General features: G+C 36.1%; 1 protein-coding gene across 1 annotated transcript in view; it reads left to right on the plus strand.

Annotated features, from left to right (window-relative positions):
* The window catches only part of LOC113502651 (zinc finger SWIM domain-containing protein 4-like), a 69803-nt gene that overhangs the window by 8835 nt on the left and 42287 nt on the right, over positions 1-18681 (plus strand). The gene's annotated exons all lie outside the window — the stretch shown is intronic.

The raw sequence follows: 18681 nt of genomic DNA on the forward strand, positions 1-18681 counted from the left end.
GAAGTGACGGTAGATTTCTAAGTGTCGCGAATTTTTCGACGACGGCCATATGTTTATTTATGTGTAGAATCGATAAATTCATATTAAACTAAAGTTGAGAAGGTTATGCCAAAAATTTAATTATGTATGGGCTATAAACTTCTTAGTAATCGTAACTTTTATGTAGAGGAAAAACGCTATGAGGAAATGTCAAAAAAAATATTTAAAACTGTGCTCGAAATCCAGATACTTCCTTGCTTTTATATAGTTTTTAATTATCATATGTTACTAATATACTTCTTTTCTCGACACATAAAAAAATGTCGAAATCATGATTTTTTAAATAATGTTTGCTTTCGTCAAAACGCTAATTGCAAATCGACAAACTGCCGACCCAGTTTGGACATACATTGTCATCTAATTTGTACAGAACATTCTGATGACTGTTGATAATGATTCATGTATGTTAATAATAACGAAATAAACAGCTGAATGTATTAATATGCAATTGTGAGCTCATTGTGCAATCATCGAACAACGGCCGCCATGATGGGAACTGTTGTCTATTTAGGCTATTTGGAAGGCTGGTTCGAAATTCGAACATGTTGAGAATTCATAATGCGAAACTCACGAAAATTATAGATTATAAAAAAATAAGATGTATTACACTATTGGTTTTTGAAAGAGAAATTGAGCAAAAATACCTTATGATAAATAAGATTAATTTAAAATAATTTCTTATTTTTTTCGTAATTCCTAATTAAATTGAACGATATTTTATGATGTTTACCATCCTTACTTCCAATTTTATCTACAAATATACCAGCATTACCAGTATGGCTGTATATACACGCCAGAATGTGTCTGTTTATTCATCATTGTACTTAAAATAACGTAATAATTAATGATGGCCGGCTGTCAAACTGCGGGACCGGTGGGCGAATATCTGGCCATGTAACGACTTATGATTGATGCATTTTACAAGTATGTACTATTGAAAAGTATAATCAACGTTTTATAAACAAGAATGTGTAGATTTTTTGCGTTATAGGCTGCTTGAAATCAGGCTTTACTATGAATTCGTGGTAATAACGTCAGGACTCTTGTTATTTTTAATAAAAAACGAATAGTTTGAGTCAAGGTGTATATTAGCTGTGTATGTATATCTCAACGTTTTTCATATTCTAAATATCTGCCCTTATAGATTGCTAAACGACAGCAAGAAACTAAAAACTGGCTAATATTAAAAAAAGCAAAAGTACTTTGTGAAAAAGGAAAAGTTTTAAATCTTCTCAAGCTTTTTCTCTCTCGTCTTGCTAATATCTAATCAACTGCACATCAATATCTTATCAGCAGGTGACAGTCGCGTAAAATCAAATATCAGTCACTTAAAAGACGTAATTAATACAAAGTAATTCTTTGAAGCAGTTCGTTTGTTACAGCGTGCAACAATGAGCATTTTATTATTTTGTAAATAAGAACGAGAAAGCAATGACGCTACCGAGAAACATGACAAAGAAAATGTTGCGACACATTATATTCTTAAGAAACCTCGTTTGTAACTGACTTACAAAATAGTAGCACACACAAGACCTGAAAAAATGACTGAAACGTTTATATATGTTGGTATTATAATAAAATAATTAATGTAAAAATGAACTTGTTTCAATAGACATACATAGAGATGAATATTTGAATGAACGGATATTCAAGTGGGGTCACCACGCCAAACCCACAGTATGCGACGTGTCGGGTTCGATCCCCGCGTAAGGTAAGCATCTGTGTGATTCACGAACGGTAGTGTCTTTGTGAATGTGACTTGTATGTATGTTTAGTAGACCCCCTCGTCACAGGGATTAATACTTTGCTTAAAAAACTAGTTAATTTTCAAAAATACATATGTTTTAAGAAGAATAAGAATTGTTACCAGGTGATATAACCATGATTAACATATTTGAGAGGCCTTTTATATTTTTTTTCGAATAGACCATGTACTGTTTTTCTAGAGAAAGTTTTTTATTTGTATAAGCGACGAGACTTTATTTAAAATATGGTCAAAATTCACCGAAATCTGTTGTATAAGGCATAAAGGTTATAGAGAAACGACTCAAACTTACTTATTTATTAGCAGGGGAAAAACCACTAACACTACTTAGCTGCATCAGTTTAGCCTGTAAGACGACCCCAACTTGACCGGGAAAAAGGCTAGGATGAGGATGAAATGCCTCTTAATTTATAATACTCCAGTAATCCACTTATCTTAAAAATATACTTAAATAAATGCTTATTATCATGTTTAAACGGAAGATTAATCTTTTCTGTGTGACCACTATAAAATAGGAAAGATAAAAGGTAATAGATAAGTTAATAGAAATATAGACGTATAGTGTGAAGATATAAAATCTCATCTCTCTGATAAAACTCGGGTTATTGGAAATTTATAACTAGTTTCCCTATTTATGCACTATAAAACGTGAAAAGATGGCGCCAGACACTTAAATACCGTTAAACGTCCTTCATTTTGCATTTGTAGATTATTTTTTCTAGGAAATCACAATTTGATTTCTTGTTAAAGTAAAACGCTGAGGGATGGTGGATGGCCATTCTTGAGTACATGATTGTAAATAATTAAACCAAATATAACCTGGAATCTACATCTAAACAAAAAACATTCTTCTCCCTTTAAAGATTAATTAATAACCGTGTATGCTATCCGCGGATTATTCATGTAATCATCACGTGTTTCGCGGGATCGATGGACTAGTCTCTGTCCCAACTGGAGTTCGAAATCGCTGGACTATCGCTGCAGCTAATATTACAAAAAAAGTATATTATACTAACGTCGTTTTATGTAGTTTTTTTTATTAATTTGTTGACAGTTTCCACTAAACTGTTTTCAGTAACACGTTATTTAGGTACAATAGTAAAACTTTATAGCTATTTAGCAAAAATTCTTGGAAATCACAACCATTTACACAGAAACTCCAGCATAAGGGAAACAAGGCAATATCTACCATCGCAAAAAACAAAAAGATTTCTCTATCTATCTGTCCGTCTAAAATTACAACCACAAACACTTTTATCCTTGTCTGGGTCAAATACAGCCGGGGCAGGGCTCAATTATCATCACAAAGGGGTGAAAGGTTAGAGGTCGAACAATTAGCTCCAATCAGACGCCAGGAAGATAGAATTAAGTTATTATAGGAACTGACCTCGCTCATAAGCGGCCATTCTTTGCCTTCTCTGAACTTAGATAGCGAGTACAGAAACTCGGGTTCAATTAATTCTAACATAAAATTGTTAATTTCAAACAATAATTTCTCACTATCTAAGTAAACTAAGAAAAGCTTTGTATTTTCATATTCAAAAGAAATGATGGTTAACAACGAGTTTTTTTGGAAAAAAAAAACTCTTCAAAAAGGTTACCATTAAGTTTAAATATGTTTCGTTACAATAGGGACGAAGATCCATCAAGCATAGACAAGACTTTGTAATGTAGATCTGTATCATTTGTTATTGTCAATTATAATGATACGAGCTTGCTTGCCATTGTACACCTCACCACACGGGGTAACATGCAATAAAAATGAACCTTATTCCCTTGGAATAAAGATACAGGTCTTACTAAAGGTGTCTCTGTGTGGTGGACTGTGCTCACATTAATATATCGGCAATCACAAACGGCTTGTGACAACACTTAACTATGGATCGACGATGCTGGTTTTTTTGGACCCGAGTCTATTTACAGACGATTTTCGATTGAAGTTTGTATGAAACGCTTGCGTATTGAAGTAATGAATGTTTAGGGTACATCAATTTTGAATGGCGTCAGGTTTCATGTAATTTTCCTTTACTTAAATTTGCCTAACTTTAAAGGGCCGACTTTTAAGAAAGAAGGAAATTATTTTGTGGATAAAAACGAGATATTTTAAAAATAAGATACAAAACATTGAAATTATTGAAAATATCCGTATAACTCTGAACTCAGAATATATTTCAGTATCCTTTTAGAAAGAAATTAGTTATTTTTTTTATAAAAACGAGATTATTTATGATAATAAATTTGTATGATATAGGTAATTGGTAAAAAACATTGTAATTATTGAAAATATCCCGATGACTCTGTACTCAAAATACATGTCAGTATCCTGAAAAATCTTAAACATTCTTTGCGGGAGAAAAAAAATAATATCACAAGGGGCCAACTTTTTAATCTTGCCCAAAAAGTATTTATTTATTCTCTCCACACACTTGAGCACTGTTGACAAACATAACCTATTACCTAGATTCCAACAAAATAAGGTTGATACACTTCAAAATACTACCACTTTTATCTCGTTTCGCAATATCACTATCGACCGATAGGCGCGCATGGTTGACCCAAAACCATATCGCCAGATAAGCTAACTGTGTCAGAACTTTTGACTGTCGCTAATATTGACTCTTGATTTTATAAATGACGTTTTTCGCCTTAATTGCAAGGGTTGAACAAGTTATAATTTGTCGAACGAGTTACATTGGCGAATTGACGGAATCGATTAAACGTATCGATTTGACAAGACACTGTCACATCTCTCTCTCTCGTCAGTGCCGTATTATCCATAAGGCACTTTAGGCCAGTGCCTAGGGGCCCACTATGACCAGGGGCCCACCACCAAAGTAGCAATCTAAAAAAAAAGCTCGATAAATTTTTCACTGAATGAAAATAACTTGAACCAAGGGGGCTCCTACTCCTTTGTTGCCTCGGGGCCCTTGGACCCCTAGATCCGGCCCTGGTCACGATGAATAGAATCCTGATTCCTCGGTAAGTTTTGTGACTTGTCAAGGAGTCAATGTATTGCTAAGTTTAAGGAGAAGAGAGACGAGACGATATCTTATGGACCGATATAGCTGGACTATGTTCATGGATAATGTACATCTACAGTAGCTCTAAAAAAAATTGAAAATAAACATCGAGGTTAACAACGCTCAGTCCATTCATACATTTGTTAGGTGTTGTCAATTTTAACTTTCTTTTCCGGAATCCTCAAGGGTCGCTAGTCGGACTCGCAATCGATCTATTTCATTATTCCATCAATCAATTACTCATATCATTTTAAATTCAAAATTTCAAGCAGCCAGTGTAATTAGATACCCTAAGTAGGTATTGAACCTTGAGTCATCCAATCCAACATAACTAAGACCATTTATCTTCACATGAAAAACCTTGTTTCGAGAAACAATAAACAATTACTCGAACACCTCACAGTAGTTATCATTCGCGGGTCAGTGGTACCATTAGTGCTAGATAAAGGTCCCAACTGACTAATGCAATTATATATTCTAATGCCGTTAATCAGGTAGTAACGAAAGATTCATTTTTTTTTACAAAACGATTTCTCTTTTCCTAGCCTACTGTGTCCCACTGCTGGGCAAAGGCCTCCCCCAAATCCTTCTACGACTCTCTATTCTGGGCCTCATGGAACCAGCCTGGTTGGTAAGAGGTCGTCTCGCCGACAAAACGAAATGGTTAAATAAAAAATAACTTCTTTTGTGACGCCATTTTTCTTTATCTATTCGATGCAGATTGACTAAAACTGACAGTTGGATGACAAAATAAAAAAATAAATATTTTAAATTGTAAATACCCAATTATATCAAAACAAAGTTTGAATACAGCGGTAAATTGCGTTTTCTTGTTTTTAATTAATAAAAACCTTTTCCTAATGCCATGTCATGATACGTACTAATGTATAAACGCCTTTATCCAGAGTATGTTCAGAACGGACCGGAAACATGTTGGTTAGCACTTTATTCATCTCTACATTGTGTGATAAAATACCGTGTTATTACTTATTCATCGCTGTTTTTACCTTACAATAATTATGATATGTTAAAACTTTTGTTTAACAAAAGACGCTCTTTGTTCTTCGCTGGGACCCTTGACTTGTAGGCCGTGACTAGACGTCGGAAAAGGCTTTGAAAGAAGTGTAACAGTATGTTTTATTAATTGATGTGAAGTGCTCAAGTGATAAACTGGTGGAAAATCAGAGAAACTCTTAGCCTGAACTGGAACGCGAATGACTTCTTGCAATGAGCTTCTGAATAATTGGTGTAAGCACACACTATCTGTTGGGAATTCAGGATTCAGATTCATAAATGAAACTACTTTTAAAAATGATGTTGATCTTGCGAGCGTGTATAATGGAGTGAAAAAAGATAACAGGTTATGCATGTGACGATGCAACAAATATGAATTAATGTAATCTTAATATTTACTTAATACTAATGAGTGAGTCATTGCTACGATGTAAACATGAGGCGCTCGAACATGCCCCCGGGCGTTGAAAGCCTTCTTGCTTTCAACCAGACTCTGTAGTCACCGGCAATGGACATATCTTGGAGAAAGCCCTTCGGATGATACCATTTGAGGTCTTGACGTCAGCGACACGAGCTATTCCGTCGGTTCCCGGATGTATGGCCACGATCCTGCCCAATCTCCACTTTAGAGGCGGAAGATTTTCCTCCTTGATTACTACCAAGGTATCCAACTTCAAACTATCCTTACTGGAATGCCACTTGACGCGTTGCTGCAGTTCTGCGATGAACTCCTTACTCCATCTAGTCCAGAAGTGCTGGCGGAGTTGTTCAATCCGCTGGTAGCGAGTCAAGGTGGTAGTGGAGTGCTCTTCTAAATTCGGTTGAGGCAGGGAAGTGAGCGAGCGACCGATGAGGAAATGACCAGGAGTCAGCGGCGTGCAATCTGCTGGGTCTGATGATAATGGTGTAAGAGGGCGCGAATTCAATATAGCCTCTATTTGAACTAATGTGGTGTAAAGTTCCTCAAACGTTAAATTACAATTTCCCAGCACTCTATACAAATGATGCTTGACCGACTTGACACCCGCTTCCCATAGACCACCGAAGTGAGGGGCATAGGCAGGAATAAAATGAAAATTGATTCCCTCATTGGCCATACTTGTACTCAAAGAATCATGATTACATTTTAAGAACTTAGCAAGCTCATTATACGCACCAACAAATGAGGTACCATTATCCGAGTAGATATTTACGGGTTTTCCCCGTCTCGCGATAAATCTATATAAGGATAATAAATAACTATGGCTAGTCAGGTTACCCACAAGTTCCAAATGGATCGCCTTAGTGGTAAAACAAATAAAAAGCGCAATGTATACTTTTACAAGCCTACAACCACGACCTTTACGACTAGCACTCAATATAGGGCCAGCATAATCGACGCCCGTGCTTTCAAATGGAAAGCTCCCTGGAAGTAGGCGCTGCCGCGGTAAGTTACCCATCAATGGAGTAACAACCTTACCTTTCATTCGACGACATAGCACGCATTTGTGATAACAGGCCTTGGCTAAATTTCGACCTCCTATCGGCCAATAGGTTTCTCGTAATGACGCTAATAATAATTGAGGCCCGGCGTGCATTAATCGTTTGTGCTCAAAATCACATAATAATTTCGAAAAATGGTGAGTGGACTGTAACAATATAGGGTGCCGTTTATTATAATTAAAATCCGAATAATCAAGACGTCCGCCGACACGCATTATATCATCGTTGTCTAAATAAACGTTAAATTTTAATAGGACGCTCTTTTTAGGTAAATCTTGTTTAGACAAAAGTAAATTGTATTCGGTAAATGATTCACGCTGACTTTGTATAATCAAAACATTTAAAGCTTTGTTCAACTCGTCACTTGAGAGAAAGCTACCATTATATTGATGCCCTTTACATAATTTAAGAAATCGCAACACATAAGCCATGGAGCGTACAAGTCGGGAATAATTTGAAAAACGGCTAAAGTTAATTAATTGTTTATTTTTATTGTGGTCAACACTGACAGTTAAAATTACATCAGACCGAGTTTCCGGCAGTGAGGCAGGCTCTAAAGGTTTGACTAAAGATGGCCAATAGCATGAGTCTTGATGGAGAAAGTCGGGACCGGACCACCATAGGTCTAGACTCTGCAGATTACTAATATCCACACCACGAGATATTAGGTCTGCTGGGTTTTTGTCGGTTGGGACATGTCGCCAAGTGCAGTGACCTGCCTGCTCTAAAACTTCAGCGACGCGGTTGCGCACGAAGGGCTGACGCCTTGAAGGCAACATCTGCAACCATCCCAACACGATTGTGGAATCGGTCCAACAAAACACACGGCTAAACCTAACCCTTAGTGATTTCGATATCTTCTCGTATAGATGAGTACCGACTACAGCGCCACACAACTCCAATCTCGGAATCGTAGTTGGTTTGATAGGTGCCACTCTGCTCTTGGCCATGAGTAACCTGACCATACACTTGCCTTCATCGTTTGCACTACGAACATAGGCACAAGCGCCATAGGCACGTTCAGAGGCATCCGTGAAGATGTGTAGTTCTAATTGTGTGTATGACTCACAGACGACGATACGTGGAAAACGAAAGTCATTAATAAGTAGCAATTTTCTCACAATAGCTTGCCACGGTGCACTTAATTCTGGAGATAATGGCTCATCCCACGACAATTTATCAAGCCACATTCGCTGCAGTAACATTTTCATTGTGATCACTAAAGGTGACAACAAACCTAAAGGGTCAAAGATCTTTGCAATGACAGAAAGCAAATCACGCTTAGTGCTATTAGTGTGAGAGATGGTTGAGTCGACTAAGAACATCAGTTCATCTGAACTGGCATGCCACCCTAAACCTAATAGTTTGGTTGGCTCAGGAGAGCCAATATTCAAATCAAGCGATGACTCTGAAATATCAGACAACAATTGAGGTGCATTTGACTTCCATTTGCGAAGTACCATGCAAGCTGACGAAAGTGCCTTTGTGACTTCTTGGCGGATGTGGCTGACTGTATTTAAGTCATCCCCTCCAGTTAACAGGTCATCTACATAAAAGTCATGTTTGATGACATCAGCAATCTTGTCGTCCTTGCAATCAAGACCTAATTGATAAAGGCAGCGGGTGGCTAAAAACGGAGCACTAGCAGTGCCATAAGTCACCGTATTTAATTTATAAACTTGTACTTGTGATGAATTATCTCGCCACAAAATCTGCTGTAAGTGTCTATCAGATGGATGAACATCCACGCACCTGTACATCATCTGAACATCTCCCGATAAGACATACTTATACTGCCTAAACCGCAAAAGAATGGCCAGAAGGTCATCCTGAATTGTCGGACCGACCATTTGTATGTCATTGGATGAAATTCCAGACGATGTGGGACAACTTGCATTGAAAACAACGCGCAGTTTTGTGGTGGTACTCTGTTCCCGTAGTACACCATGATGTGGAATGTAGTAACCTGTTGGGTCAGTGTCTGATGGCTTGAATTGAGTCATATGTCCGAGCAACTCGTACTCGGACATAAATGCATCATACATTTTGCCTAAGTCAGGTTTCGTTTTTAATCTACGCTCTAACGAATGCAGACAATAAGTGGCCTTACGAAGTGAGTCTCCGAGTACAGAAGGGTCTTGCTTAAGAGGTATGCGTACACAAAAGCGACCATTAGCCAATCTAGTTGTATTTTTAACAAAATGATCCTCACAGCTTTTTTCCTCTGAGGAGTAATGAGAAACATTTGAATGTATCTCCTCTAGCTGCCAAAATTTAGTCAGTTCACTTCGTAAGTTGCTTAACTCGTCAGAATTAGTAGAACCTAATTTAGAAAAATGACACCTAATTCTATTTGCATTTAATGTGACGTGATTGCGGCTTATGGGTCCGGACACTATCCAGCCTAAACTGGTTTCAAATAATATGGGTTTACCATTACCTAAGTTTATTCGCTGCGACCCTAATAAGTCCCAGAAAGCATCAGCGCCAATTAATATGTCCACATCAGCAGGCTTGTAAAACTTAGGGTCAGCTAAACAAAGATTGGCGGGAATGTTTAAGTTAGTAATATTTAATTCACGACATGGCATTTCACTCGTTATTAATGGTAAAACAAAACAACAAAGTTCAGTGCTGAAACAGTTATTTAATGATGTCACGTTGATGCGACATATTTTACCTACGTGTGACGTCGCGTTGTTAATGCCAAATATTGACTTGTCTATTTTTTTAGTAGACAAGTTCAATTGTGAACATAATTTCTGTGTAATGAAACACGATGTGCTGCCGCAGTCAAGCACTGCGCGAACAATATGTTCACGACCATCACGATCATGTAACTTGACTAAAGCAGTTGACAATAACACGTCATTATGACTAATACCGCTAGATGTGATGTTTGCTGATAACGCAACATCGTTCGTTTTAGCGGCCGACATCGACGACAACAGCGGTGGGGACTGCAATGAGAGATTATCGCACGAATTATTACTATCCTGGCGCGTATTCGCAATATTATTAAATTCAGCTACATGTACTAGCGTATTGTGCCTGCGTTTACAAAGTTTGCAACCAGACTTTTTGCAATGATTGGCAAAATGACCGGGGCGAAAACAATTAAAACAAACCTTGTATATAGGCAATAATTTTAAACGAGCTTCATTGCTTAATGCTAAAAACTGCGGACAGTTGCCTAAGGTGTGGTCAGCTTTACATTTAGGACATACCTTAGAACTATCTAAATTAGAACCACTATTATTTTGAACCGAGACCATAGACTTGACCTTAGAATGTGACTTAATATTCATCTGAGAGTGAGACGAGTTATTGCGTGACAGCTCTAGAGTTTCTATTAGATCAGCGCGCGCACGCATGAAGGTGAGGAATGTATCAAAGGTAATCGATGTTTCCTTGTTTATACGACCCTTACACTCCTCCCATTCACGGAACGTTTTGCTGTCCAACTTACGAGTGATAATAAATATTAAAAGTGTGTCCCAGTACTTAACAGGTTCACCCAAAGTTTCTAAAGCACGTAAATTTTTATTTAACTGATCAATTAATCCCTTTAATACTGATGACGATTCTTTGGAAATTGGGTCAATGTTAAATATTGCTGACACATGATTATGTATTAACAACCTCTTGTTGTCAAATCGCTCACATAAAACTTTCCATGCCACATCATAATTACTGGCCGAAAACTCGATCGACTGTATAACAACAGCAGCGGAACCTTCCAAAGACGTACGTAAATAATGGAATTTATTTATTACATCAATGCTATCGTTAGAGTGGATAAGACTCGTAAAAGTATCATGGAACTCCAGCCAATTGCTATAGGAACCACTGAACTTAGGAAGCTGAATTGTGGGTAACTTGACAGGCTTATAATTGCTAGCACGAGTGGATTTGCCACTACTGACAGACTCATTATCTTTATTTAAACTAGACAACAAATTTTGAGCCCTAGAAAGTGATTTGTAGTATAAAGATTCAAACTCTGAACGTTCAGCTAATTGTAATTTAATATCATCGACGACGCACTCAAGTTTTAATTGTACCTCATCATATTGTTCGTACAATGATTCCATCTTGCCAACGCGCAGCTGTAGTTCGGTGACGTCGCAGCTACTCATCGATTTACATCTATCAAGGCCATCTAAATAGTTGACGAATGCAGTTAAACGCCCTTTGAAGCTGCCTCGCTTCTTTACAAGCTCCCTTTCCTCGGTCATATTGGGAATCGGGTGACTCAAACCTGTAATTTACAATAATAAGGCGAAAGCAAACTATATGTACTTAACTTTATATTTAATGTAAACTCGACGGTAATTAGAAACAAATACTTGCAATTTACTGAGAAGTGACTACGTGTGCCAATGTTATGCAACTCAACTAGATATTATTATCCAAACGACAAAGCGTAAAATATAATTACGTAATTCCTATCTTTAACCTATGCGTTATTTGATTGTTAACTTAGCTATCTCAAGTAACAAAGTTTTAATTAGGTACTCTAACACTCCACTAAATATTATATTGTAATACCAAGTACACAGGAACCTACAAATTCCTACCTACTGATTGTGAATTACTTGTCACACAAATTTTAATTTAACTTTTAATTTGCACACTGTTAATTAAATTGAAATAACGTAATAATAATTACTATACTTTTAACAATAACCAATAATAAGTATTAGTTTCAATTTAATTTCAGTACATTGACAAGAAAAACACTATTCACAATCGTAATGAAATTGCACATGGATAATCTAATAATTAACAATATAAAAACTTATAGGTACACTAACCTGAAGAATCCACTAATAACATGAATAAGAATACCTGATTAGAGTGTTGGGTTCCGAGATTATAATAATGCTAAAATTAACACCACATAGTTTTTGTGCTCCTTTCGCAAACTTCACAGCCAACAGTTGTTTCGGTTATTTAATTAAAAATCCTGGTTAAATATTCCTTAATTTTCTTCAATAAATAATATAAACTGATCTTCAGATAATCCGGTTCGTTAGGACCATGTTGGGAATTCAGGATTCAGATTCATAAATGAAACTACTTTTAAAAATGATGTTGATCTTGCGAGCGTGTATAATGGAGTGAAAAAAGATAACAGGTTATGCATGTGACGATGCAACAAATATGAATTAATGTAATCTTAATATTTACTTAATACTAATGAGTGAGTCATTGCTACGATGTAAACATGAGGCGCTCGAACACTATCCGTGAAGGAAGTACCTTTATAACTACAATACTGAATTTTAATAAGCTCATCGAACAAAAATTTTCTATTATGTCTTTTTACTAATTGATTAGACTCTTTGTTTGATTAAAACATCTTAATCGTTATGAAAAAAAAAACCTATTGCATCCAAAACATGAAACCCAAACAAGAACAAAATAATAATAATTGCTAATATATTTAAACAAAACGATGAAAAAGAACAAGGGAAGATCAATTTAGTAAATTCGACGCAAAACCAATCAAAACTATAAATAAGCTCGGGGCGACGAGGGCTAATCGTAGCAAAGCTCACGTACCGCCCAATCATGTGTAATTTAATACCACTTTGTACCAATAATAAAACAAATTACTATTGTAACGGCCCTACGAAACACTCCATAATAACCAAGTATATTTCGGTCATTTTATGATTTTTATTTAATTCTACCAGTATTCTTTTACCCTTTTTCACGATGGCAACACTTAATCTTTTGTCAATGTGACGTCATCGTTAAACATTGTATAATCTCTGCCCATGAAACCTTTTCCTGAAGAAAGAACAGAGCCAATTTAAAATATCGAACGAAAATCATAAATTCTTTTTAATCGTAAAGTTATTGATTTCTGACTTTAAGACGTTTTTAAAGGAGAAAAATGCACGCTTACAAAAACATGAAAAAGGCCTGTGAGTTGCACCAATACTTATTATAGTACCCTTTGGTAAAAACAGTTTAATATGCAAAAACTGAAAAACATCAGTAAATCAATCAAAAGCAACGTCGTAACAGGCATCAGTTTAGTGTTGCCATAAACAACAAGGTATGAATGTACTAATTTAACAATAACCGTATAACGCGACTGCGGGTGGGAGGTAGGGGATTGCCAGCCTTGGCCCCCGCCCGCCGAACTCCCCAACTTGGCGCGGTAAGCTTTAAAACTTGATGACCCCCTCGTGGGTGTCGCTCTTTAGAATTCAACAGATTTTTAATAGATCCACACCGCTTCAGACTTCGTGCAAGGCTCACGTTTAGGGCCTTGTTGTAACATTGTTGGATCTGCTGATTCTGATTGTATTTCTATTTTAGAAATTGATTTTTGTGTTACTCCAAGTATCGACTAGTGAGCGAGCCTCCCGTGGCCCTTTTCGGAATATGAATACATAATTTATATCGTGATACATCCCTGCACGAACTAATAGCTCAGGTAAAGAGCATATCGTGGTCCAAAGGGGAAGAATCACAAAGGAAAAACATAAATAATTAATAAGGAGAAAGTCCCCGGCCTCCTTTCGCATTAATAATCTCCGTTTAATAATGATAGGTACGAAATCTTATTTGGTGAAATTGGCTCCTTGCCCGCAACAAAAACGGCTAGAACGAACTTTTACATAATTTACTTTTGGCATAAAACCTACGAAATTATTCATTCGCCGTTCGGAAACCAATATCGGGTCCGGCTGTTGGCTGAATTCGAAATTCGAAATAGGCTTCGCAAATTTGTGTTGTGTAAAAAAATCGTAGAGATTTGGCAGTTGGCAGGGTGTACCTGGCAAGTACGGCGGTCGTTGGCACTTGGCAGCGCCCTTAATGCGCCTGCCAATGCACTGGCCAGCCAGAGATTTGGCAAGCTTACATATTTCGACACCTTGTAGGAAAGGATTTAATGTTGTTTCCTTTGGCATGATGTAGGCAGCATCAAAGTGAACCATCGGCCGGAGACTTGCAAAGCCCTGCGTCGCTCACAAATACTTCTGCGGTTTATTATGTTGTTTAGAACGCGGCGCGGTAAATCATTTTGGTGAATCAAATTCTGGGTTGAGCTTTCAAGTAAAATGTATCTCCATATACATTTATTGATGTTACGTTTTCCTAGAGGAAGAGCAGAAAATATGTGTTGTTTTATTGGTTATTGGTTATTATTTATTTCCTTAAGTGCAAAAAAATATATTCTGTAACAAGCAAGGAAAATGGGTAGCGAAAAAAAGTAGGATCAGCACGAAAATTGATGGATTCCTCTGTCATACAGCGCACAATTAGGACTCCCATAATAACTCGAGGCGCCTTTCAAAACGATCTCAACTAAAACCAATTAAAATAGAATTAGTGATAACACAAAAAAGCCTAAGAATTTCAACTCTAATTAACTGAAACTTTACAAAAAAAATCGTATAAAAACGTCTCGCGTGTCATTAGACCCCTGCGTCCCTGTGGTGTAATATTACCGGGACTTTCGACAGTATTTGAACCCTATTGTCTGTGCAATATGGTTTCTATTTGACTGTTGGACGTCCACAAGTAAATATGCTTTTACCCCCTCGGAGAGTGCCTTTTTTTCTACGATTTTTTCGTCGTTCTGTACCTGCAGGCCCAACAAAAAGTGTTCCCGACGACGCCAGATGCCTGCACTTGTACCAACACATGCATGTGTCCCATTGTGCAAATCTCACAGAAATGGGTTGAGGAGAAACATTCTGTATACTCGTGTTTCCAGACGGCGGATGGCTCAAATGTATTTGCTTTAAAAATAGTGCTTACAATGCTATGATTGAGATTTTGGCGACGGCGCGCTAATAAATTTTAGTAAAATGTACAAGATTTGTATGTAATCATTGCTTCATGCCAGGACGTGGAAGCTTTTGTATTTACATAAACATGAAAGAGTTATTCATCAAATAGATTTATTTTCGGTAATCGCTTATATTTCATACAACTTTTAGGAACCGATCAATCGTAATATTTTATTTTTTCCCTGTTTTGTTCCACGATGGATAAAGCCTCGACAAACGGTAACGTTTTACACACAAAATCCTTATCAAAAACCCTTCTTGCCATACGTATACCTTTAACATTAATCAAAAAATTGTACCTTCACAGGGCCACTTAAACCGCAAGCCGATTCTGGCATTCTGACCACAATACAACCTCGCAAACTTATCCTTTCAGGCGTGCAACGCAAATTGGTACTTACTACAACAAGATAAGATTCACACGACATGCACGTACAAATTGGTCCTCTTAACCCGTTGAGCGAGTTCGGGCTATTGTTTTGAACGTATTTTTTACTTCGTTTTACTTCCCAAGCCCACCCGGATGCAATCAATAGATTAGATTTGATCTGAGATTAACGCGTGGAAGGATTGTAGATAGGGACGTGGTCTTGGTGCGAGAGAAACATGGAAACTGTTTTAGAGTCGATATAAGCATCATTTGAGGTGTGGAGTATATTGGGCAATGTACAAGTTATCATATCACGTATCGGATTGTCACGAGGTTTATAGCTGCTATCTTTAGGTGTAGTATAGTTATATTCCTGTATAAAAAAACTGTTCAAATGCAACTAAAACAGACTGACAAATGTTTAAATGTATTTTCTTAGTATATTCTTTAACTGTCACGTTTATTTGTAGAAATCACAATTTATTCTTAATATTACTGAATTTTTTATTCAGTTAAATATAGTTACTACAATAAGAGTTTACAACTCAAGTTCTTACAAACCGTGTAAAACAAATACAACCAAAATAAACAAATCGCAGGTAACGTCATAAAGTCCGCCATTTTTGACTTGGCCACCATTTTGATTTGTCTTTGGCGGTCCTTTTTTAATTTGAAACTTTATAAACATGTCAATATAACTTATTGTTTTTAAAGAATTATTTGAGCACAAGAGCGTTGACCTGTTAATTACGCATTTACTTTTTTGCGATTAGATATATTTATATTTGTGGCATAATTCAGTAATATTTAGATCACTGTAAATTTCGCGCAATTTCACTTTTCATGCAGATATGCAGCTAATATTTTTGACAGGTTAGCTAACAAGCAAACAACGTCAACAATGATAATAACATGAAATAAGCGTTTTAATTCTATTCTAGCACTTATTCAAAAAAACAAAATAAACGATATTTTTTTCTAGTCTTTATACAATACCTTACATGACACAATTCAAAATGTGCTAAAATACAAATTGTTCATGAGTACGTTAACCTCTTTATTGAGTCATTGTTTAAGAACATGTAATTTTCGCCCACCACTTTTTGTAGTACTTAATTCTCGCTTTTTATTATACTTTAAAAGGTATTTTCATAATATCAGATATGACGCGGTATAACTGAAGTGGTTTATTGCGATCATTTTTTTAATTTTTATTATGTTAGTCTGAGTTACTTAATTGCAGAGAACAGTTTGGCTCCTGTAATTCTTTTTGAAATCTGTATTCGCAGTAAAAATGATATGGAAACATAAATAGCGTTAAGTACGGGAAAAATACAAAAGTAAAATACTATAAAAGAAGCTTACAACAAAAATAAAAATTTATAAAAATATATTTAAGGTTTTCTTACAGGGTATGTATACGAATTAAGACAGAGTTTAAATTCAAAAATCTCATCTCTGGAAATGAGAACACAACATTTGAGCAGTTATTGTGTTTATTAAAATATTTTTTTCTTGAACCAGTCGAGAGTTCTCGAAGGAGTATGGTAACTAACATCGTGAACAGAAAATTTTATGTTTAGAATAAGTATAAATAAAAGTCTTAGAAAGAAACGGCTTACTACGTAAATATAAACACACAACACAATTTATGGCAACATTATTAAAACTCGCATTTAAAACCAACAGGGTTGCCATATACGGGCAACATGGCGGAAATGCGTTGTGAATTATATTTCAATTAAATTATTCTACTTATAACACGGTTAGCACGAAATAGGAAACAACAAGATTATTTAAATGAATTTGTACTTAATTGAGTGAATCATGGCCATATTAAACACTTACCTGAATAATGCAGAAATCAATCAAGCTTGCAATCTCAGTTGTGTATAATATGTATTTATTTAATGGGTACCAACAACCATTACTAGTACATTGCTTATTATGCGCAATCATTGCTATAAGTTGCAATCGTGCTTGTCATAAACTATAAATACTTCTCTTTAGTTTATAATAATTTTTGTCATCGTAAGTACGTATATTTTTTTCTGAGCATGTGTAAGGGTATTCGAAAATCAATAGAATCGCTTAATTAGTGGGAGTTTGTGTAAGAATAATTTTGCAAAACGATTATAATTATCATAGCATCTCTCATCAGAAACACAGCCTCAGTAATAGGCCTTAAAGAAATTAATCGCAAAATATCTTTGGCAAGGACTTTTGCACGGAAAACCGAGTGGTTAACACACTCACTACTCGTCGCGGTTTCATCCCCGCATAGAACAAGCATTTGTGTGATTCACGAATACATTTTCTGAGTCTATACCTATGTCTTGTGCGTGTGACTTGTATGTTTGTGTAACCCCCTGCGACACATGAATGTAATACCAGAGTGCGGGAGTCGTTTTGTGTTTAAAAAGCGTGTCTTATGTTTGACTTTGCTTATCCAGTATATTTTTGTATAATTTTTTATTATACATGCTAACTAAGTCAAGTTTCTATCACTGATATTTTTACTTATCTGCTTGTCTTCAACTTCGTAAGAAACATATAGTAGCTATACTGTCTAGCCATTACAATTAAAACAGCAATAACTTTTCAATCATAAAAATATAAGATGAAATAATTAAACGTTTTCTATAAACCGTTATTTTTGTATATGGAAATTAAAAAATATTTGACAGCTGTCATGTCAATTAAACATGTCGCGTGTATAATTATAAATTCTCTTTTATTGAGTTATTAAAAAAATATTTATAAGATCGTTTATACGCTTGATAACAAGCAGTCAGTTTTATCCGCTGCAAAATACAGAAGATATAGTTTTCTCCCGTATTTGAATACAAGTAAGTTGCACCTAAAACAATTAAAGCTCAGTTTCGAATACAAATCCACATAAAAATCATCACTGAACGTCGTAAAGTAATAATTGTAGTAAGTGTAAGCGTGACAGAGTATGACACGGTGTAGAGCGACGACTCTTTCCCACACCTACAAAACTAAAACTTTAAAATGTGGTAGAAGGCTCTTTAAACCGTACCTATTCCTCAAATATCAATGACAAATTCTCTACGGCACGTGTACTTACAAGAAGCCAATAACAGAAAGCCGGTAGAAATTAAATTAGACCAAGTTTTGCCCTCAGAGCCTCAGATTAAGGTTGATTAGTTA

Source organism: Trichoplusia ni, chromosome 2 (genome assembly GCF_003590095.1).
Source record: "Trichoplusia ni isolate ovarian cell line Hi5 chromosome 2, tn1, whole genome shotgun sequence".
NCBI lineage: Eukaryota > Metazoa > Arthropoda > Insecta > Lepidoptera > Noctuidae > Trichoplusia > Trichoplusia ni.